This window comes from Hyla sarda, unplaced genomic scaffold, assembly GCF_029499605.1.
Source record: "Hyla sarda isolate aHylSar1 unplaced genomic scaffold, aHylSar1.hap1 scaffold_2180, whole genome shotgun sequence".
Taxonomy (NCBI): Eukaryota; Metazoa; Chordata; class Amphibia; order Anura; family Hylidae; genus Hyla; species Hyla sarda.
This window is the reverse complement of record NW_026608851.1, coordinates 1-24046: the sequence shown is the minus strand read 5'-3', so window position 1 is coordinate 24046 and position 24046 is coordinate 1. Positions and strand designations below refer to the sequence as shown.

Below are 24046 nucleotides of genomic sequence, written 5' to 3'. Positions count from 1 at the left end.
CCCATGCCGGTACTTACCGGGCCCTAAGATCTGTAACAGTCTGCGATCTGACGAGAGCAGGCGCGTTAAGCTTAGGATGGCCGTCGACAGCTTCACACCTTGTATACTGTGGATTTAAGCATCAATAAATTCTTTTCAGAATCGGAGCGGAAGGCAGCAATAGAGCAAAATGTCAACGGCACCCGGGATTCCCAGCCAGTCTCCCATGCCAGTACTTACCGGGACCTAAGCTGGGTAGCAGTCTGTGATCTGACGAGAGCAGGCGCGTTCAGCTTAGGATGGCCATTGACAGCTACATGCTTTTTATACTGTGCATTTAAGCATCAATAAATCCTTTTCGGAATCGGAGAGGAAGGCGGCAACAGAGCAAAATGTCAATAGCACCTTGGATTGCCAGCCAGTCTCCCATGCCCGCACTTGCCGGGCAGCAGTCTGCGATCTGACAAGAACAGGCACATTCAGCTTAGGATAGCCGTAGACTGCTTCACACCCTGTATTTTGTGGATTTAAGCATCAATAAAGCCTTTTCGGAATCGGAGCGGAAGGCGGCTACAGAGCAAAATGTCAACAACACCTGGGATTCCCAGCCAGTCTCCCATGCTGGTACTTACCGGGCCCTAAGCTGGGTAGCAGTCTGCGATCTGACGAGAGCAGGCGCGTTCAGCTTAGGATGGCCGTTGACAGCTTCACGCCCTTTATACTGTGCATTTAAGCATCAATAAATCGTTTTCCGAATCGGAGCGGAAGGCGGCAACAGATTAAAATGTCAACTGCACCCGGGATTCCCAGCCAGTCTCCCATGCTGGTACTTAACAAGCCCTAAGCTGGGTAGCAGTCTGTGATCTGACGAGAGCAGGCGCGTTCAGCTTAGGATGGCCGTTGACAGCTTCACACTTTGTATACTGTGCATTTAAGCATCAATAAATCCTTTTCAGAATCGGAACGGAAGGCGGCAACAGAGCAAAATGTCAACGGCAGCCGGGATTCCCAGCCAGTGTCCCATGCCGGTACTTACCGGGCCCTAAGATCTGTACCAGTCTGCGATCTGACGAGAGCAGGCGCGTTAAGCTTAGGATGGCCGTCGACAGCTACACGCCTTGTATACTGTGGATTTAAGCATCAATAAATTCTTTTCGGAATCGGAGCGGAAGGCAGCAATAGAGCAAAATGTCCACGGCACTTGGGATTCCCAGCCAGTCTCCCATGCCAGTATTTACCGGGCCCTAAGCTGGGTAGCAGTCTGCGATCTGACGAGAGCAGGCACGTTCAGCTTAGGATGGCCATTGACAGCTTCATGCTTTTTATACTGTGCATTTAAGCATCAATAAATCCTTTTCGGAATCGGAGAGGAAGGCGGCTACAGAGCAAAATGTCAATAGCACCTTGGATTGCCAGCCAGTCTCCCATGCCCGTACTTACCGGGCCCTAAGCTGGGTAGCAGTCTGCGATCTGACGAGAGCAGGCGTGTTCAGCTTAGGATGGCCGTTGACAGCTTCACGCCCTGTATACTGTGGATTTAAGCATCAATAAATCCTTTTCCGAATTGGAGCGGAAGGTGGCAACAGATTAAAATGTCAACTGCACCCGGGATTCCCAGCCAGTCTCCCATGCTGGTACTTACCAGGCCCTAAGCTGGGTATCAGTCTGCGATCTGACGAGAGCAGGCGCGTTCAGCTTAGGATGGCCGTTGACAGCTTCACACTTTGTATACTGTGCATTTAAGCATCAATAAATCCTTTTCGGAATCGGAAACGGAAGGCGGCAACAGAGCAAAATGTCAACGGCAGCCGGGATTCCCAGCCAGTGTCCCATGCCGGTACTTACCGGGCCCTAAGATCTGTACCAGTCTGCGATCTGACAAGAGCAGGCGCGTTAAGCTTAGGATGGCCGTCGACAGCTTCACACCTTGTATACTGTGGATTTAAGCATCAATAAATTATTTTCGGAATCGGAGCGGAAGGCAGCAATAGAGCAAAATGTCAACGGCACCCGTGATTCCCAGCCAGTCTCCCATGCCAGTACTTACCGGGCCCTAAGCTGGGTAGCCGTCTTCGATCTGACGAGAGCAGGCACGTTCAGCTTAGGATGGCCATTGACAGCTTCATGCTTTTTATACTGTGCATTTAAGCATCAATAAATCCTTTTCGGAATCGGAGAGGAAGGCGGCAACAGAGCAAAATGTCAATAGCACCTTGGATTGCCAGCTAGTCTCCCATGCCCGTATTTGCCGGGCAGCAGTCTGCGATCTGACAAGAACAGGCACATTCAGCTTAGGATAGCCGTAGACGGCTTCACACCCTGCATACTGTGGATTTAAGCATCAATAAATCCTTTTCGGAATCGAAGCGGAAGGCGGCTACAGAGCAAAATGTCAACAACACCTGGGATTCCAAGCCAGTCTCCCATGCTGGTACTTACCGGGCCCTAAGCTGGGTAGCAGTCTGCGATCTGACGAGTGCAGGCGCGTTCAGCTTAGGATGGCCGTTGACAGCTTCACACCCTGTATACTGTGGATTTAAGCATCAATAAATCCTTTTCCGAATCGGCGCAGAAGGCGGCAACAGATTAAAATGTCAACTGCACACGGGATTCTCAGCCAGTCTCCCATGCTGGTACTTACCAGGCCCTAAGCTGGGTGTCAGTCTGCGATCTGACGAGAGCAGGCGCGTTCAGCTTAGGATGGCCGTTGACAGCTTCACACTTTGTATACTGTGTATTTAAGCATCAATAAATCCTTTTCGGAATCGGAAACGGAAACGGAGGCGGCAACAGAGCAAAATGTCAACGGCACCCGGGATTCCCAGCCAGTCTCCCATGCCAGTACTTACCGGGCCCTAAGCTGGGTAGCAGTCTGCGATCTGACGAGAGCAGGCGCGTTCAGCTTAAGATGGCCGTTGACATCTTCACGCCTTGCATACTGTGGATTTAAGCATCAATAAATATTTTTTTTAATCGGAGAGGAAGGCGGCAACAGAGCAAAATGTCAATAGCACCTTGGATTGCCAGCCAGTCTCCCCTGCCCGTACTTGCCGGGCAGCAGTCTGCGATCTGACAAGAACAGGCGCATTCAGCTTAGGATAGCCGTAGACGGCTTCACACCCTGTATATTGTGGATTTAAGCATCAATAAATCCTTTTCACAATCGGAGCAAAATGTCTACAGAGCTACAGAGCAAAATGTCAACAACACCTGAGATTCCCAGCCAGTCTCCCATGCTGGTACTTACCGGGCCCTAAGCAGGGTAGCAGTCTGCGATCTGACGAGAGCAGGCGCGTTCAGCTTAGGATGGCCGTTGACAGCTTCACGCCCTTTATACTGCGCATTTAAGCATCAATAAATCCATTTCCGAATCGGAGCGGAAGGCGGCAACAGATTAAAATGTCAACTGCACCCGGGATTCCCAGCCAGTCTCCCATGCTGGTACTTACCAGGCCCTAAGCTGGGTAGCAGTCTGCGATCTGACGAGACCAGGCGCGTTCAGCTTAGGATGGCGGTTGACAGCTTCACACTTTGTATACTGTGCATTTAAGCATCAATAAATCCTTTTCGGAATCGGAACGGAAGGCGGCAACAGAGCAAAATGTCAACAGCAGCCGGGATTCCCAGCCAGTGTCCCATGCCGGTACTTACAGGCCCTAAGATCTGTACCAGTCTGCGATCTGACGAGAGCAGGCGCGTTAAGCTTAGGATGGCTGTTGACAGCTTCACACCTTGTATACTGTGGATTTAAGCATCAATAAATTATTTTCGGAATCGGAGCAATAGAGCAAAATGTCAACGGCAACAGGGATTCTCAGCCAGTCTCCCATGCCAGTACTTACCGGGCCCTAAGCTGGGTAGCAGTCTGCGATCTGACGAGAGCAGGCGCGTTCAGCTTAGGATGGCCATTGACAGCTTCATGCTTTTTATACTGTGCATTTAAGCATCAATAAATCCTTTTCGGAATCGGAACAGAAGGCGGAACAGAGCAAAATGTCAACTGCACCCGGGATTCCCAGCCCGTCTCCCATGATCGTACTTACTGGGCCCTAAGCTTGGTAGCAGTCTGCGATCTGACGAGAGCAGGCGCGTTCAGCTTAGGATGGCCGTTGACATCTTCACGCCTTGTATATTGTGGATTTAAGCATCAATAAATATTTTTATTAATCAGAGAGGAAGGCGGCAACAGAGCAAAATGTCAACGGCACCTTGGATTGCCAGCCAGTCTCCCATGCCGTTAACTGCCGGGCAGCAGTCTGCGATCTGAGGAGAGCAGGCACGTTCAGGCTTAGGATGGCCGTTGACAGCTTCACACCCTGTATATTGTGGATTTAAGCATCAATAAATCCTTTTCCGAATCGGAGCGGAAGGCGGCAATAGATTAAAATGTCAACTGCACCCGGGATTCCCAGCCAGTCTCCCATGCTGGTACTTACCAGGCCCTAAGCTGGGTAGCAGTCTGCGATCTGACGAGCGCAGGCGCGTTCAGCTTAGGATGGCCGTTGACAGCTTCTCGCCCTTTATACTGTGCATTTAAGCATCAATAAATCCTTTTCGGAAGGCGGCAACAGAGCAAAATGTCAACGGCAGCCGGGATTCCCAGCCAGTGTCCCATGCCGGTACTTACCGGGCCCTAAGATCTGTAACAGTCTGCGATCTGACGAGAGCAGGCGCGTTAAGCTTAGGATGGCCGTCGACAGCTTCACACCTTGTATACTGTGGATTTAAGCATCAATAAATTATTTTCGGAATCGGAGCGGAAGGCAGCAATAGAGCAAAATGTCCACGGCACCTGGGATTCCCAGCCAGTCTCCCATGCCAGTACTTACCAGGCCCTAAGCTGGGTAGCAGTCTGCGATCTGACGAGAGCAGGCGCGTTCAGCTTAGGATGGCCATTGACAGCTTCTTGCTTTTTATACTGTGCATTTAAGCATCAATAAATCCTTTTCGGAATCGGAGAGGAAGGCGGCAACAGAGCAAAATGTCAATAGCACCTTGGATTGCCAGCCAGTCTCCCATGCCCGCACTTGCCGGGCAGCAGTCTGCGATCTGACAAGAACAGGCACATTCAGCTTAGGATAGCCGTAGACTGCTTCACACCCTGTATACTGTGGATTTAAGCATCAATAAAGCTTTTTCGGAATCGGAGCGGAAGGCGGCTACAGAGCAAAATGTCAACAACACCTGGGATTCCCAGCCAGTCTCCCATGCTGGTACTTACCGGGCCCTAAGCTGGGTAGCAGTCTGCGATCTGACGAAAGCAGGCGCGTTCAGCTTAGGATGGCCGTTGACAGCTTCACGCCCTTTATACTGTGCATTTAAGCATCAATAAATCGTTTTCCGAATCGGAGCGGAAGGCGGCAACAGATTAAAATGTCAACTGCACCCGGGATTCCCAGCCAGTCTCCCATGCTGGTACTTAACAAGCCCTAAGCTGGGTAGCAGTCTGCGATCTGACGAGAGCAGGCGCGTTCAGCTTAGGATGGCCGTTGACAGCTTCACACTTTGTATACTGTGCATTTAAGCATCAATAAATCCTTTTCAGAATCGGAACGGAAGGCGGCAACAGAGCAAAATGTCAACGGCAGCCGGGATTCCCAGCCAGTGTCCCATGCCGGTACTTACCGGGCCCTAAGATCTGTACCAGTCTGCGATCTGACGAGAGCAGGCGCGTTAAGCTTAGGATGGCCGTCGACAGCTACACACCTTGTATACTGTGGATTTAAGCATCAATAAATTCTTTTCGGAATCGGAGCGGAAGGCAGCAATAGAGCAAAATGTCCACGGCACTTGGGATTCCCAGCCAGTCTCCCATGCCAGTACTTACCGGGCCCTAAGCTGGGTAGCAGTCTGCGATCTGACGAGAGCAGGCACGTTCAGCTTAGGATGGCCATTGACAGCTTCATGCTTTTTATACTGTGCATTTAAGCATCAATAAATCCTTTTCGGAATCGGAGAGGAAGGCGGCAACAGAGCAAAATGTCAATAGCACCTTGGATTGCCAGCCAGTCTCCCATGCCCGTACTTTCCGGGCAGCAGTCTGCGATCTGACAAGAACAGGCACATTCAGCTTAGGATAGCCGTGAACGGCTTCACACCCTGTATACTGTGGATTTAAGCATCAATAAATCCTTTTCGGAATCGAAGCGGAAGGCGGCTACAGAGCAAAATGTCAACAACACCTGGGATTCCGGGCCAGTCTCCCATGCTGGTACTTACCGGGCCCTAAGCTGGGTAGCAGTCTGCGATCTGACGAGAGCAGGCGCGTTCAGCTTAGGATGGCCGTTGACAGCTTCACGCCCTGTATACTGTGGATTTAAGCATCAATAAATCCTTTTCCGAATTGGAGCGGAAGGTGGCAACAGATTAAAATGTCAACTGCACCCGGGATTCCCAGCCAGTCTCCCATGCTGGTACTTACCAGGCCCTAAGCTGGGTATCAGTCTGCGATCTGACGAGAGCAGGCGCGTTCAGCTTAGGATGGCCGTTGACAGCTTCACACTTTGTATACTGTGCATTTAAGCATCAATAAATCCTTTTCGGAATCGGAAACGGAAGGCGGCAACTGAGCAAAATGTCAACGGCAGCCGGGATTCCCAGCCAGTGTCCCATGCCGGTACTTACCGGGCCCTAAGATCTGTACCAGTCTGCGATCTGACAAGAGCAGGCGCGTTAAGCTTAGGATGGCCGTCGACAGCTTCACACCTTGTATACTGTGGATTTAAGCATCAATAAATTCTTTTCGGAATCGGAGCGGAAGGCAGCAATAGAGCAAAATGTCAACGGCACCCGGGATTCCCAGCCAGTCTCCCATGCCAGTACTTATCGGGACCTAAGCTGGGTAGCAGTCTGTGATCTGACGAGAGCAGGCGCGTTCAGCTTAGGATGGCCATTGACAGCTTCATGCTTTTTATACTGTGCATTAAAGCATCAATAAATCCTTTTCGGAATCGGAGAGGAAGGCGGCAACAGAGCAAAATGTCAATAGCAACTTGGATTGCCAGCCAGTCTCCCATGCCCGCACTTGCCGGGCAGCAGTCTGCGATCTGACAAGAACAGGCACATTCAGCTTAGGATAGCCGTAGACTGCTTCACACCCTGTATACTGTGGATTTAAGCATCAATAAAGCCTTTTCGGAATCGGAGCGGAAGGCGGCTACAGAGCAAAATGTCAACAACACCTGGGATTCCCAGCCAGTCTCCCATGCTGGTACTTACCGGGCCCTAAGCTGGGTAGCAGTCTGCGATCTGACGAGAGCAGGCGCGTTCAGCTTAGGATGGCCGTTGACAGCTTCACACTTTGTATACTGTGCATTTAAGCATCAATAAATCCTTTTCAGAATCGGAACGGAAGGCGGCAACAGAGCAAAATGTCAACGGCAGCCGGGATTCCCAGCCAGTTTCCCATGCCGGTACTTACCGGGCCCTAAGATCTGTACCAGTCTGCGATCTGACGAGAGCAGGCGCGTTAAGCTTAGGATGGCCGTCGACAGCTACACACCTTGTATACTGTGGATTTAAGCATCAATAAATTCTTTTCGGAATCGGAGCGGAAGGCAGCAATAGAGCAAAATGTCCACGGCACTTGGGATTCCCAGCCAGTCTCCCATGCCAGTACTTACCGGGCCCTAAGCTGGGTAGCAGTCTGCGATCTGAGGAGAGCAGGCACGTTCAGCTTAGGATGGCCATTGACAGCTTCATGCTTTTTATACTGTGCATTTAAGCATCAATAAATCCTTTTCGGAATCGGAGAGGAAGGCGGCAACAGAGCAAAATGTCAATAGCACCTTGGATTGCCAGCCAGTCTCCCATGCCCGTACTTTCCGGGCAGCAGTCTGCGATCTGACAAGAACAGGCACATTCAGCTTAGGATAGCCGTGAACGGCTTCACACCCTGTATACTGTGGATTTAAGCATCAATAAATCCTTTTCGGAATCGAAGCGGAAGGCGGCTACAGAGCAAAATGTCAACAACACCTGGGATTCCCAGCCAGTCTCCCATGCTGGTACTTACCGGGCCCTAAGCTGGGTAGCAGTCTGCGATCTGACGAGAGCAGGCGCGTTCAGCTTAGGATGGCCGTTGACAGCTTCACGCCCTGTATACTGTGGATTTAAGCATCAATAAATCCTTTTCCGAATTGGAGCGGAAGGTGGCAACAGATTAAAATGTCAACTGTACCCGGGATTCCCAGCCAGTCTCCCATGCTGGTACTTACCAGGCCCTAAGCTGGGTATCAGTCTGCGATCTGACGAGAGCAGGCGCGTTCAGCTTAGGATGGCTGTTGACAGCTTCACACTTTGTATACTGTGCATTTAAGCATCAATAAATCCTTTTCGGAATCGGAAACGGAAGGCGGCAACAGAGCAAAATGTCAACGGCAGCCGGGATTCCCAGCCAGTGTCCCATGCCGGTACTTACCGGGCCCTAAGATCTGTACCAGTCTGCGATCTGACAAGAGCAGGCGCGTTAAGCTTAGGATGGCCGTCGACAGCTTCACACCTTGTATACTGTGGATTTAAGCATCAATAAATCCTTTTCGGAATCGTAGAGGAAGGCGGCAAAAGAGCAAAATGTCAATAGCACCTTGGATTGCCAGCCAGTCTCCCATGCCCGTACTTGCTGGGCAGCAGTCTGCGATCTGACAAGAACAGGCACATTCAGCTTAGGATAGCCGTAGACGGCTTCACACCCTGTATACTGTGGATTTAAGCATTAATAAATCCTTTTCGGAATCGGAGTGGAAGGCGGCTACAGAGCAAAATGTCAACAACACCTGGGATTCCCAGCCAGTCTCCCATGCTGGTACTTACCGGGCCCTAATCTGGGTAGCAGTCTGCGATCTGACGAGAGCAGGCACGTTCAGCTTAGGATGGCCGTTGACAGCTTCACGCCCTTTATATTGTGGATTTAAGCATCAATAAATCCTTTTCCGAATCGGAGCGGAAGGCGGCAACAGATTAAAATGTCAACTGCACCCGGGATTCCCAGCCAGTCTCCCATGCTGGTACTTACCAGGCCCTAAGATCTGTACCAGTCTGCGATCTGACGAGAGCAGGCGCGTTGAGCTTAGGATGGCCGTCGACAGCTTCACACCTTGTATACTGTGGATTTAAGCATCAATAAATTATTTTCGGAATCGGAGCGGAAGGCAGCAATAGAGCAAGATGTCAACGGCACCTGGGATTCCCAGCCAGTCTCCCATGCCAGTACCTACCGGGCCCTAAGCTGGGTAGCAGTCTGCGATCTGACGAGAGCAGGCGCGTTCAGCTTAGGATGGCCATTGACAGCTTCATGCTATTTATACTGTGCATTTAAGCATCAATAAATCCTTTTCGGAATCGGAACGGAAGGCGGCAACAGAGCATAATGTCAACTGCACCCGGCATTCCCAGCCAGTCTCCCATGCCGGTACTTACTGGGCCCTAAGCTGGGCAGCAGTCTGCGATCTGACGAGAGCAGGCGCGTTCAGCTTAGCATGGCCGTTGACATCTTCACGCCTTGTATATTGTGGATTTAAGCATCAATAAATATTTTTATTAATCGGAGAGGAAGGCGGCAACAGAGCAAAATGTCAATGGCACCTTGGATTGCCAGCCAGTCTCCCATGATGGTAACTGCCGGGCAGCAGTCTGCGATCTGAGGAGAGCAGGCACATTCAGGCTTAGGATGGCCGTTGACAGCTTTACACCCTGTGTATTGTGGATTTAAGCATCAATAAATCCTTTTCCGAATCGGAGCGGAAGGCGGCAACAGATTAAATTGTCATCTGCACCCGGGATTCCCAGCCAGTCTCCCATGCTGGTACTTACCAGGCCCGAAGCTGGGTAGCAGTCTGCGATCTGACGAGAACAGGCGCATTCAGCTTAGGATGGCCATAGACATCTTCACACCCTATATACTGTGGATTTAAGCATCAATAAAACCTTTTCAGAATCCGAGCGGAAGGCGGCAACCGAGCAAAATGTCAACGACACCTGAGATTCCCAGCCAGTCTCCCATGCTGGTACTTACCGGGCCCTAAGCTGGGTAGCAGTCTGCGATCTGACGAGAGCAGGCGCGTTCAGCTTAGGATGGCCGTTGACAGCTTCTCGCTATTTATACTGTGCATTTAGGCATCAATAAATCCTTTTCGGAATCGGAACGGAACGGAAGGCGGCAACAGAGCAAAATGTCAACGGCAGCCAGGATTCCCAGCCAGTGTCCCATGCCGGTACTTACCGGGCCCTAAGATCTGTACCAGTCTGCGATCTGACGAGAGCAGGCGCGTTAAGCTTAGGATGGCCGTCGACAGCTTCACACCTTGTATACTGTGGATTTAAGCATCAATAAATTATTTTCGGAATCAGAGCAGAAACAGAGCAAAATGGCAACTGCACCCGGGATTCCCAGCCAGTCTCCCATGCTGGTACTTACCAGGTCCGAAGCTGGGTAGCAGTCTGCGATCTGACGAGAACAGGCGCATTCAGCTTAGGATGGCCATAGACATCTTCACACCCTGTATACTGTGGATTTAAGCATCAATAAATCCTTTTCGGAATCGGAGCGTAAGGCGGCAACAGAGCAAAATGTCAACGACACCTGGGATTCCCAGCCAGTCTCCCATGCTGGTACTTACCAGGCCCTAAGCTGGGTATCAGTCTGCGATCTGACGAGAGCAGGCGCGTTCAGCTTAGGATGGCCGTTGACAGCTTCACGCTCTTTATATTGTGGATTTAAGCATCAATAAATTATTTTCCGAATCGAAGCGGAAGGCGGCAACAGATTAAAATGTCAACTGCACCCGGGATTTCCAGCCAGTCTCCCATGCTGGTACTTACCAGGCCCTAAGCTGGGTAGCAGTCTGCGATCTGACGAGAGCAGGCGCGTTCAGCTTAGGATGGCCGTTGACAGCTTCACACTTTGTATACTGTGCATTTAAGCATCAAAAAATCCTTTTCGGAATCGGAGCGTAAGGCGGCAACAGAGCAAAATGTCAACGACACCTGGGATTCCCAGCCAGTCTCCCATGCTGGTACTTACCGGGCCCTAAGCTGGGTAGCAGTCTGCGATCTGACGAGAGCAGGCGCGTTCTGCTTAGGATGGCCGTTGACAGCTTCTCGCCCTTTATACTGTGCATTTAGGCATCAATAAATCCTTTTCGGAATCGGAACGGAAGGCGGCAACAGAGCAAAATGTCAACGGCAGCCGGGATTCCCAGCCAGACTCCCATGCTGGTACTTACCAGGCCCTAAGCTGGGTATCAGTCTGCGATCTGTCGAGAGCAGGCGCGTTCAGCTTAGGATGGCCGTTGACAGCTTCACACTTTGTATACTGTGCATTTAAGCATCAATAAATCCTTTTCGGAACGGAAGGCGGCAACAGAGCAAAATGTCAACGGCAGCCGGGATTCCCAGCCAGTGTCCCATGCCGGTACTTACCGGGCCCTAAGATCTGTACCAGTCTGCGATCTGACGAGAGCAGGCGCGTTAAGCTTAGGATGGCCGTCGACAGCTTCACACCTTGTATACTGTGGATTTAAGCATCAATAAATTATTTTCGGAATCGGAGCGGAAGGCAGCAATAGAGCAAAATATCAACGGCACCCGGGATTCCCAGCCAGTCTCCGATGCCAGTACTTACCGGGCCCTAAGCTAGGTAGCAGTCTGCAATCTGACGAAAGCAGGCGCGTTCAGCTTAGGATGGCCATTGACAGCTTCATGATTTTTATACCGTGCATTTAAGCATCAATAAATCCTATTCGGAATCGAAACGGAAGGCGGCAACAGAGTAAAATGTCAACTGCACCCGGGATTCCCAGCCAGTCTTCCATGCAAGTACTTACTGGGCCCTAAGCTGGGTAGCAGTCTGCGATCTGACGAGAGCAGGCGCGTTCAGCTTAAGATGGCCATTGACAGCTTCATGCTTTTTATACTGTGCATTTAAGCATCAATAAATCCTTTTCGGAATCGGAACGGAAGGCGGCAACAGAGCATAATGTCAACTGCACCCGGGATTCCCAGCCAGTCTCCCATGCCGGTACTTACTGGGCCCTAAGCTGGGTAGCAGTCTGCGATCTGACGAGAGCAGGCGCGTTCAGCTTAGGATGGCCGTTGACATCTTCACGCCTTGTATATTGTGGATTTAAGCATCAATAAATATTTTTATTAATCGGAGAGGAAGGCGGCAACAGAGCAAAATGTCAATGGCACCTAGGATTGCCAGCCAGTCTCTCATGCCGGTAACTGCCGGGCAGTAGTCTGCGATCTGAGGAGAGCAGGCACGTTCAGGCTTAGGATGGCCGTTGACAGCTGCACACCCTGTGTATTGTGGATTTAAGCATCAATTAATCCTTTTCCGAATCGGAACGGAAGGCGGCAACAGAGCAAAATGTCAACGGCAGCCGGGATTCCCAGCCAGTGTCCCATGCCGGTACTTACCGGGCCCTAAGATCTGTACCAGTCTGCGATCTGACGAGAGCAGGCGCGTTAAGCTTAGGATGGCCGTCGACAGCTTCACACCTTGTATACTGTGGATTTAAGCATCAATAAATTCTTTTCGGAATCGGAGCGGAAGGCAGCAATAGAGCAAAATGTCAACGGCAACCGGGATTCCCAGCCAGTCTCCCATGCCAGTACCTACCGGGCCCTAAGCTAGAGCAGTCTGCGATCTGACGAGAGCAGGCGCGTTCAGCTTAGGATGGCCATTGACAGCTTCATGCTTTTTATACTGTGCATTTAAGCATCAATAAATCCTTTTCGGAATCGGAGCGGAAGGCGGCAACAGATTAAAATGTCAACTGCACCCGGGATTCCCAGCCAGTCTCCCATGCCGGTACTTACTGTGCCCTAAGCTGGGTAGCAGTCTGCGATCTGACGAGAGCAGGTGCGTTCTGCTTAGGATGGCCGTTGACATCTTCACGCCTTGTATATTGTGGATTTAAGCATCAATAAATATTTTTATTAATCGGAGAGGAAGGCGGCAACAGAGCAAAATGTCAATGGCACCTTGAATTGCCAGCCAGTCTCCCATGCTGGTACTTGCCGGGCAGCAGTCTGCGATCTGACAAGAACAGGCACATTCAGCTTAGGATAGCCGTAGACGGCTTCACAACCTGTATACAGTGGATTTAAGCATCAATAAATCCTTTTCGGAATCGGAACGGAAGGCGGCAACAGAGCAAAATGTCAACGGCAGCCGGGATTCCCAGCCAGTGTCCCATGCCGGTACTTACCGGGCCCTAAGATCTGTACCAGTCTGCTATCTGACAAGAGCAGGCACGTTAAGCTTAGGATGGCCGTCGACAGCTTCACACCTTGTATACTGTGGATTTAAGCATCAATAAATTCTTTTCGGAATCGGAGCGGAAGGCAGCAATAGAGCAAAATGTCAACGGCACCCGGGATTCCCAGCCAGTCTCCCATGCCAGTACTTACCGGGCCCTAAGCTGGGTAGCAGTCTGCGATCTGACGAGAGCAGGCGCGTTCAGCTTAGGATGGCCATTAGTAGCTTCATGCTTTTTATACTGTGCATTTAAGCATCAATAAATCCTTTTCGGAATCGGAGAGGAAGGCGGCAACAGAGCAAAATGTCAATAGCACCTTGGATTGCCATCCAGTCTCCCATGCCTGTACTTGCCAGGCAGCAGTCTGCAATCTGACAAGAACAGGCACATTCAGCTTAGGATAGCCGTAGACGGCTTCACAACCTGTATACAGTGCATTTAAGCATCAATAAATCCTTTTCGGAATCGGAGCGGAAGGCGGCTACAGAGCAAAATGTCAACAACACCTGGGATTCCCAGCCAGTCTCCCATGCTGGTACTTACCGGGCCCTAAGCTGGGTAGCAGTCTGCGTTCTGACGAGAGCAGGCGCGTTCAGCTTAGGATGGCCGTTGACAGTTTCACGCCCTTTATACTGTGCATTTAAGCATCAATAATTCCTTTTCCGAATCGGAGCGGAAGGCGGCAACAGATTAAAATGTCAACTGCACCCGGGATTCCCAGAAAGTCTCCCATGCTGGTACTTACCAGGCCCTAAGCTGGGTAGCAGTCTGCGATCTGACGAGAGCAGGCGCGTTCAGCTTAGGATGGCCGTTGACAGCTTCACACTTTGTATACTGTGGATTTAAGCATCAATAAATATTTTTAATAATCGGAGAGGAAGGCGGCAACAGAGCAAAATGTCAATGGCACCTTGGATTGCCAGCCAGTCTCCCACGCCGGTATCTGCCGGGCAGCAGTCTGCGATCTGAGGAGAGCAGACACGTTCAGCTTAGGATGGCCATTGACAGCTTCACACCCTGTATATTGTGGATTTAAGCATCAATAAATCCTTTTCGGAATCGGAGCGGAAGGCGGCAACAGATTAAAATGTCAACTGCACCCGGGATTCCAGCCAGTCTACCATGCTGGTACTTACCAGGCCCTAAGCTGGGTATCAGTCTGCGATCTGACGAGAGCAGGCGCGTTCAGCTTAGGATGGCCGTTGACAGCTTCACACCCTGTATACTGTGCATTTAAGCATCAATAAATCCTTTTCGGAATCGGAACGGAAGGCGGCAACAGAGCAAAATGTCAACGGCAGCCGGGATTCCCAGCCAGTGTCCCATGCCGGTACTTACCGGGCCCTAAGATCTGTGCCAGTCTGCGATCTGACGAGAGCAGGCGCGTTAAGCTTAGGATGGCCGTCGACAGCTTCACACCTTGTATACTGTGGATTTAAGCATCAATAAATTATTTTCGGAATCGGAGCGGAAGGCAGCAATAGAGCAATATGTCAACGGCAACCGGGATTCCCAGCCAGTCTCCCATGCCAGTACTTACCGGGCCCTAAGCTAGGTAGCAGTCTGCAATCTGATGAAAGCAGGCGCGTTCAGCTTAGGATGGCCGTTGACATCTTCACGCCTTGTATATTGTGAATTTAAGCATCAATAAATATTTTTATTAATCGGAGAGGAAGGCGGCAACAGAGCAAAATGTCAATGGCACCTTGGATTGCCAGCCAGTCTCCCATGCCGGTAACTGCCGGGCAGTAGTCTGCGATCTGAGGAGAGCAGGCACGTTCAGGCTTAGGATGGCCGTTGACAGCTTCACACCCTGTGTATTGTGGATTTAAGCATCAATAAATCATTTTCGGAATCGGAACGGAAGGCGGCAACAGAGCAAAATGTCAGCGGCAGCCGGGATTCCCAGCCAGTGTCCCATGCCGGTACTTACCGGGCCCTAAGATCTGTACCAGTCTGTGATCTGACGAGAGCAGGCGCGTTAAGCTTAGGATGGCCGTCGACAGCTTCACACCTTGTATACTGTGGATTTAAGCATCAATAAATTATTTTCGGAATCGGAGCGGAAGGCAGCAATAGAGCAAAATGTCAACGGCAACCGGGATTCCCAGCCAGTCTCCCATGCCAGTACTTACCGCGCCCTAAGCTAGATAGCAGTCTGCGATCTGACGAAAGCAGGCGCGTTCAGCTTAGGATTGCCATTGACAGCTTCATGATTTTTATACCGTGCATTTAAGCATCAATAAATCCTTTTCGGAATCGGAACGGAAGGCGGCAACAGAGCAAAATGTCAACTGCACCCGGGATTCCCAGCCAGTCTTCCATGCCGGTACTTACTGGGCCCTAAGCTGGGTAGCAGTCTGCGATCTGACGAGAGCAGGCGCGTTCAGCTTAGGATGGCCATTGACAGCTTCATGCTTTTTATACTGTGCATTTAAGCATCAATAAATCCTTCTCGGAATCGGAACGGAAGGCGGCAACAGAGCAAAATGTCAACTGCACCCGGGATTCCCAGCCAGTCTCCCATGCCGGTACTTACTGGGCCCTAAGCTGGATAGCAGTCTGCGATTTGACGAGAGCAGGCGCGTTCAGCTTAGGATGGCCATTGACAGCTTCATGCTTTTTATACTGTGCATTTAAGCATCAATAAATCCTTTTCGGAATCGGAACGGAAGGCGGCAACAGAGCAGAATGTCAACTGCACCTGTGATTCCCAGCCAGTCTCCCATGCCGGTACTTACTGGGCCCTAAGTTGGGTAGCAGTCTGCGATCTGACGAGAGCAGGTGCGTTCAGCTTAGGATGGCCGTTGACAGCTTCACGCCCTGTGTATTGTGGATTTAAGCATCAATAAATCCTTTTCCGAATCGGAGCGGAAGGCGGCAACAGATTAAAATGTCAACTGCACCCGGGATTCCCAGCCAGTCTCCCATGCTGGTACTTACCAGGACCTAAGCTGGGTAGCAGTCTGCAATCTGACGAGAGCAGGCGCGTTCAGCTTAGGATGGCCGTTGACAGCTTCACACTTTGTATACTGTGGATTTAAGCATCAATAAATAATTTTCGGAATCGGAGCAGAAACAGAGCAAAATGTCAACTGCACCCGGGATTCCCAGCCAGTCTCCCTTGCTGGTACTTACCAGGCCCGAAGCTGGGTAGCAGTCTGCGATCTGACGAGAACAGGCGCATTCAGCTTAGGATGGCCATAGACATCTTCACACCCTGTATACTGTGGATTTAAGCATCAATAAATCCTTTTCGGAATCGGAGCGTAAGGCGGCAACAGAGCAAAATGTCAACGACACCTGGGATTCCCAGCCAGTCTCCCATGCTGGTAGTTCCCGTGCCCTAAGCTGGGTAGCAGTCTGCGATCTGACGAAAGCAGGCGCGTTCAGCTTAGGATGGCCGTTGACAGCTTCTCGCACTTTATACTGTGCATTTAAGCATCAATAAATCCTTTTCGGAATCGGAACGGAAGGCGGCAACAGAGCAAAATGTCAACGGCAGCCGGGATTCCCAGCCAGTGTCCCATGCCAGTACTTACCGGGCCCTAAGATCTGTACCAGTCTGCGATCTGACGAGAGCAGGCGCGTTAAGCTTAGGATGGCCGTCGACAGCTTCACACCTTGTATACTGTGGATTTAAGCATCAATAAATTATTTTCGGAATCGGAGAGGAAGGCGGCAACAGAGCAAAATGTCAATAGCACCTTGGATTGCCAGCCAGTCTCCCATGCCCGTACTTGCTGGGCAGCAGTCTGCGATCGAACAGGCACATTCAGCTTAGGATAGCCGTAGACGGCTTCACACCCTGTATACTGTGGATTTAAGCATCAATAAATAATTTTCGGAATCGGAGCAGAAACAGAGCAAAATGTCAACGACACCTGGGATTCCCAGCCAGTCTCCCATGCTGGTACTTACCGGGCCCTAAGCTGGGTAGCAGTCTGCGATCTGATGAGAGCAGGCGCGTTCAGCTTAGGATGGCCGTTGACAGCTTCTCGCCCTTTATACTGTGCATTTAAGCATCAATAAATCCTTTTCGGAATCGGAACGGAAGGCGGCAACAGAGCAAAATGTCAACGGCAGCCGGGATTCCCAGCCAGTCTCCCATGCCGGTACTTACCGGGCCCTAAGATCTGTACCAGTCTGCGATCTGACGAGAGCAGGCGCGTTAAGCTTAGGATGGCCGTCGACAGCTTCACACCTTGTATACTGTGGATTTAAGCATCAATAAATTATTTTCGGAATCGGAGCGGAAGGCAGCAATAGAGCAAAATGTCAACAACACCTGGGATTCCCAGCCAGTCTCCCATGCCAGTACTTACCGGTCCCTAAGCTGGGTAGCAGTCTGCGATCTGACGAGAGCAGGCACGTTCAGCTTAGGATGGCCGTTGACAGCTTCACGCCCTTTATACTGTGCATTTAAGCATCAATAAATCCTTTTCCGAATCGGAGCGGAAGGCAGCAATAGAGTAAAACGTCAACGGCACCTGGGATTCCCAGCCAGTCTCCCATGCCAGTACTTACCGGGCCCTAAGCTGGGTAGCAGTCTGCGATCTGACAAGAGCAGGCACGTTCAGCTTAGGATGGCCATTGACAGCTTCATGCTTTTTATACTGTGCATTTAAGCATCAATAAATCCTTTTCGGAATCGGAGAGGAAGGCGGCAACAGAGCAAAATGTCAATAGCACCTTGGATTGCCAGCCAGTCTCCCATGCCCATACTTGCCGGGCAGCAGTCTGCGATCTGACAAGAACAGGCACATTCAGCTTAGGATAGCCGTAGACGGCTTCACACCCTGTATACTGTGGATTTAAGCATCAATAAATCCTTTTCGGAATCGAAGCGGAAGGCGGCTACAGAGCAAAATGTCAACAACACCTGGGATTCCCAGCCAGTCTCCCATGCTGGTTCTTACCAGGCCCTAAGCTGGGTAGCAGTCTGCGATCTGACGAGAGCAGGCGCGTTCAGCTTAGGATGGCCGATGACAGCTTCACACTTTGTATATTGTGGATTTAAGCATCAATAAATATTTTTATTAATCGGAGAGGAAGGCGGCAACAGAGCAAAATGGCAATGGAACCTTGGATTGCCAGCCAGTCTCCCATGCCGGTATCTGCCGGGCAGCAGTCTGCGATCTGAGGAGAGCAGGCACGTTCAGGCTTAGGATGGCTGTTGACAGCTTCACACCCTGTACATTGTGGATTTAAGCATCAATAAATCCTTTTCGGAATCGGAGCGTAAGGCGGCAACAGAGCAAAATGTCAACGACACCTGGGATTCCCAGCCAGTCTCCCATGCTGGTACTTACCAGGCCCTAAGCTGGGTAGCAGTCTGCGATCTGACGAGAGCAGGCGCGTTCAGCTTAGGATGGCCGTCGACAGCTTCACACCTTGTATACTGTGGATTTAAGCATCAATAAATTATTTTCGGAATCGGAGCGGAAGGCAGCAATAGAGCAAAATGTCAACGGCAACCGGGATTCCCAGCCAGTCTCCCATGCCAGTACTTACCGGGCCCTAAGCTGAGTAGCAGTTTGCGATCTGACGAGAGCAGGCGCGTTCAGCTTAGGATGGCCATTGACAGCTTCATGCTTTTTATACTGTGCATTTAAGCATCAATAAATCCTTTTCGGAATCGGAACAGAAGGCGGCAACAGAGCAAAATGTCAACTGCACCCGGGATTCCCAGCCAGTCTTCCATGCAAGTACTTACTGGGCCCTAAGCTGGGTAGCAGTCTGCGATCTGACGAGAGCAGGCGCGTTCAGCTTAGGATGGCCATTGACAGCTTCATGCTTTTTATACTGTGCATTTAAGCATCAATAAATCATTTTCGGAATCGGAACGGAAGGCGGCAACAGAGCATAATGTCAACTGCACCCGGGATTCCCAGCCAGTCTCCCATGCCGGTACTTACTGGGCCCTAAGCTGGGTAGCAGTCTGCGATCTGACGAGAGCAGGCGCGTTCAGCTTAGGATGGCCGTTGACATCTTCACGCTTTGTATATTGTGAATTTAAGCATCAATAAATATTTTTATTAATCGGAGAGGAAGGCGGCAACAGAGCAAAATGTCAATGGCACCTAGGATTGCCAGCCAGTCTCTCATGCCGGTAACTGCCGGGCAGTAGTCTGCGATCTGAGGAGAGCAGGCACGTTCAGGCTTAGGATGGCCGTTGACAGCTGCACACCCTGTGTATTGTGGATTTAAGCATCAATAAATCCTTTTCCGAATCGGAGCGCAAGGCGGCAACAGATTAAAATGTCAACTGCACCTGGGATTCCCAGCCAGTCTCCCATGCTGGTACTTACCAGGCCCTAAGCTGGGTAGCAGTCTGCGATCTGACGAGAGTAGGCGCGTTCAGCTTAGGATGGCCGTTGACAGCTTCACACTTTGTATACTGTGGATTTAAGCATCAATAAATAATTTTCGGAATCGGAGCAGAAACAGAGCAAAATGGCAACTGCACCCGGGATTCCCAGCCAGTCTCCCATGCTGGTACTTACCAGGCCCGAAGCTGGGTAGCAGTCTGCGATCTGACGAGAACAGGCGCATTCAGCTTAGGATGGCCATAGACATCTTCACACCCTGTATACTGTGGATTTAAGCATCAATAAATCCTTTTCGGAATCGGAGCGTAAGGCGGCAACAGAGCAAAATGTCAACGACACCTGGGATTCCCAGCCAGTCTCCCATGCTGGTACTTACCAGGCCCTAAGCTGGGTATCAGTCTGCGATCTGACGAGAGCAGGCGCGTTCAGCTTAGGATGGCCGTTGACAGCTTCATGCTCTTTATATTGTGGATTTAAGCATCAATAAATAATTTTCCGAATCGAAGCGGAAGGCGGCAACAGATTAAAATGTCAACTGCACCCAGGATTTCCAGCCAGTCTCCCATGCTGGTACTTACCAGGCCCTAAGCTGGGTAGCAGTCTGCGATCTGACGAGAGCAGGTGCGTTCAGCTTAGGATGGCCGTTGACAGCTTCACACTTTGTATACTGTGCATTTAAGCATCAATAAATCCTTTTCGGAATTGGAACGGAAGGCGGCAACAGAGCAAAATGTCACCGACACCTGGGATTCCCAGCCAGTCTCCCATGCTGGTACTTACCGGGCCCTAAGCTGGGTAGCAGTCTGCGATCTGACGAGAGCAGGCGCGTTCAGCTTAGGATGGCCGTTGACAGCTTCTTGATTTTTATATTGTGCATTTAAGCATCAATATATCCTTTTCGGAATCGGAACGGAAGGCGGCAACAGAGCAAAATGTCAACGGCACCCGGGATTCCCAGCCAGTCTCCCATGCTGTTACTTACCGGGCCCTAAGCTGGGTAGCAGTCTGCGATCTGACGAGAGCAGGCGCGTTCAGCTTAGGATGGCCGTTGACAGCTTCTCGCCCTTTATACTGTGCATTTAGGCATCAATAAATCCTTTTCGGAATCGGAACGGAAGGCGGCAACAGAGCAAAATGTGAACGGCAGCCGGGATTCCCAGCCAGTCTCCCATGCTGGTACTTACCAGGCCCTAAGCTGGGTATCAGTCTGCAATCTGTCGAGAGCAGGCGCGTTCAGCTTAGGATGGCCGTTGACAGCTTCACACTTTGTATACTGTGCATTTAAGCATCAATAAATCCTTTTCGGAATCGGAACGGAAGGCGGCAACAGAGCAAAATGTCAACGGCAGCCGGGATTCCCAGCCAGTGTCCCATGCCGGTACTTACCGGGCCCTAAGATCTGTACCAGTCTGCGATCTGACGAGAGCAGGCGCGTTAAGCTTAGAATGGCCGTCGACAGCTTCACACCTTGTATACTGTGGATTTAAGCATCAATAAATTCTTTTCAGGATCGGAGCGGAAGGCAGCAATAGAGCAAAATGTCAACGGCAACCGGGATTCCCAGCCAGTCTCCCATGCCAGTACCTACCGGGCCCTAAGCTAGAGCAGTCTGCGATCTGACGAGAGCAGGCGCGTTCAGCTTAGGATGGCCATTGACAGCTTCATGCTTTTTATACTGTGCATTTAAGCATCAATAAATCCTTTTCGGAATCGGAGCGGAAGGCGGCAACAGATTAAAATGTCAACTGCACCCGGGATTCCCAGCCAGTCTCCCATGCCGGTACTTACTGTGCCCTTAGCTGGGTAGCAGTCTGCGATCTGACGAGAGCAGGCGCGTTCAGCTTAGGATGGCCATTGACAGCTTCATGCTTTTTATACTGTGCATTTAAGCATCAATAAATCCTTTTCGGAATCGGAACGGAAGGCGGCAACAGAGCATAATGTCAACTGCACCCGGGATTCCCAGCCAGTCTCCCATGCCGGTAATTACTGGGCCCTAAGCTGGGTAGCAGTCTGCGATCTGACGAGAGCAGGCGCGTTCAGCTTAGGATGGCCGTTGACAGCTTCACACTTTGTAAACTGTGGATTTAAGCATCAATAAATAATTTTCGGAATCGGAACGAAATATCAACTGCACTCGGGATTCCCAGCCAGTCTCCCATGCTGGTACTTACCAGGCCCGAAGCTGGGTAGCAGTCTGCGATCTGACGAGAACAGGAGCATTCAGCTTAGGATGGCCGTAGACATCTTCACACCCTGTATACTGTGGATTTAAGCATCAATAAATCCTTTTCGGAATCGGAGCGTAAGGCGGCAACAGAGCAAAATGTCAACGACACCTGGGATTCCCAGCCAGTCTCCCATGCTGGTACTTACCAGGCCCTAAGCTGGGTAGCAGTCTGCGATCTGACGAGAGCAGGCGCGTTCAGCTTAGGATGGCCGTCGACAGCTTCACACCTTGTATACTGTGGATTTAAGCATCAATAAATTATTTTCGGAATCGGAGCGGAAGGCAGCAATAGAGCAAAATGTCAACGGCAACCGGGATTCCCAGCCAGTCTCCCATGCCAGTACTTACCGGGCCCTAAGCTGAGTAGCAGTTTGCGATCTGACGAGAGCAGGCGCGTTCAGCTTAGGATGGCCATTGACAGCTTCATGCTTTTTATACTGTGCATTTAAGCATCAATAAATCCTTTTCGGAATCGGAACAGAAGGCGGCAACAGAGCAAAATGTCAACTGCACCCGGGATTCCCAGCCAGTCTCCAATACCGGTACTTACTGGGCCCTAATCTGCGTAGCAGTCTGCGGTCTGAAGAGAGCAGGCGCGTTCAGCTTAGGATGGCCGTTGACATCTTCACGCCTTGTATACTGTGGATTTAAGCATCAATAAATATTTTTTTTAATCGGAGAGGAAGGCGGCAACAGAGCAAAATGTCAATAGCACCTTGGATTGCCAGCCAGTCTCCCATGCCCGTACTTGCCGGGCAGCAGTCTGCGATCTGACAAGAACAGGCACATTCAGCTTAGGATAGCCGTAGACGGCTTCACACCCTGTATACTGTGGATTTAAGCATCAATAAATCCTTTTCGGAATCGGAGCAAAATGTCTACAGAGCTACAGAGCAAAATGTCAACAACACCTGAGATTCCCAGCCAGTCTCCCACGCTGGTACTTACCGGGCCCTAAGCTGGGTAGCAGTCTGCGATCTGACGAGAGCAGGCGCGTTCAGCTTAGGATGGCGGTTGACAGCTTCACGCCCTTTATACTGTGCATTTAAGCATCAATAAATCCTTTTCCGAATAGGAGCGGAAGGCGGCAACAGATTAAAATGTCAACTGCACCCGGGATTCCCAGCCAGTCTCCCATGCCAGTACTTACCGGGCCCTAAGCTTAGTAGCAGTCTGCTATCTGACGAGAGCAGGCGCGTTCAGCTTAGGATGGCCATTGACAGCTTTATTCTTTTTATACTGTGCATTTAAGCATCAATAAATCCTTTTCGGAATCGGAACAGAAGGCGGCAACAGAGCAAAATGTCAACTGCACCCGGGATTCCCAGCCAGTCTCCCATGCCGGTACTTACTGGGCCCTAAGCTGGGTAGCAGTCTGCGATCTGACGAGAGCAGGCGCGTTCAGCTTAGGATGGCCGTTGACATCTTCACGCCTTGTATATTGTGGATTTAAGCATCAATAAATATTTTTATTAATCGGAGAGGAAGGCGGCAACAGAGCAAAATGTCAATGGCACCTTGGATTGCCAGCCAGTCTCCCATGCCGGTATCTGCCGGGCAGCAGTCTGCGATCTGAGGAGAGCAGGCACGTTCAGGCTTAGGATGGCCATTGACAGCTTCACACCCTGTATATTGTGGTTTTAAGCATCAATAAATCCTTTTCCGAATCGGAGCGGAAGGCGGCAACAGATTAAAATGTCAACTGCACCCGGGATTCCCAGCCAGTCTCCCATGCTGGTACTTACCAGGCCCTAAGCTGGGTAGCAGTCTGCGATCTGACGAGAGCAGGCGCGTTCAGCACAGGATGGCCGTTGACAGCTTCACACTTTGTAAACTGTGGATTTAAGCATCAATAAATCCTTTTCGGAATCGGAGCGTAAGGCGGCAACAGAGCAAAATGTCAACGACACCTGGGATTCCCAGCCAGTCTCCCATGCTGGTACTTACCGGGCCCTAAGCTGGGTAGCAGTCTGCGATCTGACGAGAGCAGGCGCGTTCAGCTTCGGATGGCCGTTGACAGCTTCTCGCCCTTTATACTGTGCATTTAAGCATCAATAAATTTTTTTCGGAATCGGAACGGAAGGCGGCAACAGAGCAAAATGTCAACGGCAGCCGGGATTTTCAGCCAGTCTCCCAAGCCAGTACTTACCGGGCCCTAAGCTGGGTAGCAGTCTGCGATCTGACGAGAGCAGGCGCGTTCAGCTTAGGATGGCCATCGACAGCTTCTCACCTTGTATACTGTG

General features: G+C 50.8%; 18 pseudogenes; all 18 read right to left on the bottom strand.

Moving 5' to 3' along the window:
* Positions 1 to 562: 562 nt before the first annotated feature.
* Positions 563 to 682, bottom strand: LOC130319941 (5S ribosomal RNA; annotated as a pseudogene).
* Positions 683 to 2779: 2097 nt separating this feature from the next.
* LOC130319948 (5S ribosomal RNA) lies at positions 2780 to 2899 on the bottom strand (annotated as a pseudogene).
* A 1860-nt stretch (positions 2900 to 4759) lies between these two features.
* On the bottom strand, positions 4760 to 4879 carry LOC130319945 (5S ribosomal RNA; annotated as a pseudogene).
* Positions 4880 to 5151: 272 nt separating this feature from the next.
* Positions 5152 to 5271, bottom strand: LOC130319961 (5S ribosomal RNA; annotated as a pseudogene).
* Positions 5272 to 7148: 1877 nt separating this feature from the next.
* Positions 7149 to 7268, bottom strand: LOC130319940 (5S ribosomal RNA; annotated as a pseudogene).
* A 676-nt stretch (positions 7269 to 7944) lies between these two features.
* LOC130319939 (5S ribosomal RNA) lies at positions 7945 to 8064 on the bottom strand (annotated as a pseudogene).
* Positions 8065 to 9145: 1081 nt separating this feature from the next.
* LOC130319952 (5S ribosomal RNA) lies at positions 9146 to 9265 on the bottom strand (annotated as a pseudogene).
* A 677-nt stretch (positions 9266 to 9942) lies between these two features.
* Positions 9943 to 10062, bottom strand: LOC130319951 (5S ribosomal RNA; annotated as a pseudogene).
* Positions 10063 to 10546: 484 nt separating this feature from the next.
* On the bottom strand, positions 10547 to 10666 carry LOC130319950 (5S ribosomal RNA; annotated as a pseudogene).
* Positions 10667 to 10950: 284 nt separating this feature from the next.
* Positions 10951 to 11070, bottom strand: LOC130319963 (5S ribosomal RNA; annotated as a pseudogene).
* A 2665-nt stretch (positions 11071 to 13735) lies between these two features.
* LOC130319959 (5S ribosomal RNA) lies at positions 13736 to 13855 on the bottom strand (annotated as a pseudogene).
* An 82-nt stretch (positions 13856 to 13937) lies between these two features.
* LOC130319944 (5S ribosomal RNA) lies at positions 13938 to 14057 on the bottom strand (annotated as a pseudogene).
* A 3056-nt stretch (positions 14058 to 17113) lies between these two features.
* LOC130319934 (5S ribosomal RNA) lies at positions 17114 to 17233 on the bottom strand (annotated as a pseudogene).
* Positions 17234 to 18504: 1271 nt separating this feature from the next.
* On the bottom strand, positions 18505 to 18624 carry LOC130319938 (5S ribosomal RNA; annotated as a pseudogene).
* Positions 18625 to 19900: 1276 nt separating this feature from the next.
* On the bottom strand, positions 19901 to 20020 carry LOC130319949 (5S ribosomal RNA; annotated as a pseudogene).
* Positions 20021 to 20506: 486 nt separating this feature from the next.
* On the bottom strand, positions 20507 to 20626 carry LOC130319964 (5S ribosomal RNA; annotated as a pseudogene).
* A 1274-nt stretch (positions 20627 to 21900) lies between these two features.
* LOC130319937 (5S ribosomal RNA) lies at positions 21901 to 22020 on the bottom strand (annotated as a pseudogene).
* A 1681-nt stretch (positions 22021 to 23701) lies between these two features.
* LOC130319956 (5S ribosomal RNA) lies at positions 23702 to 23821 on the bottom strand (annotated as a pseudogene).
* Positions 23822 to 24046: the final 225 nt, after the last annotated feature.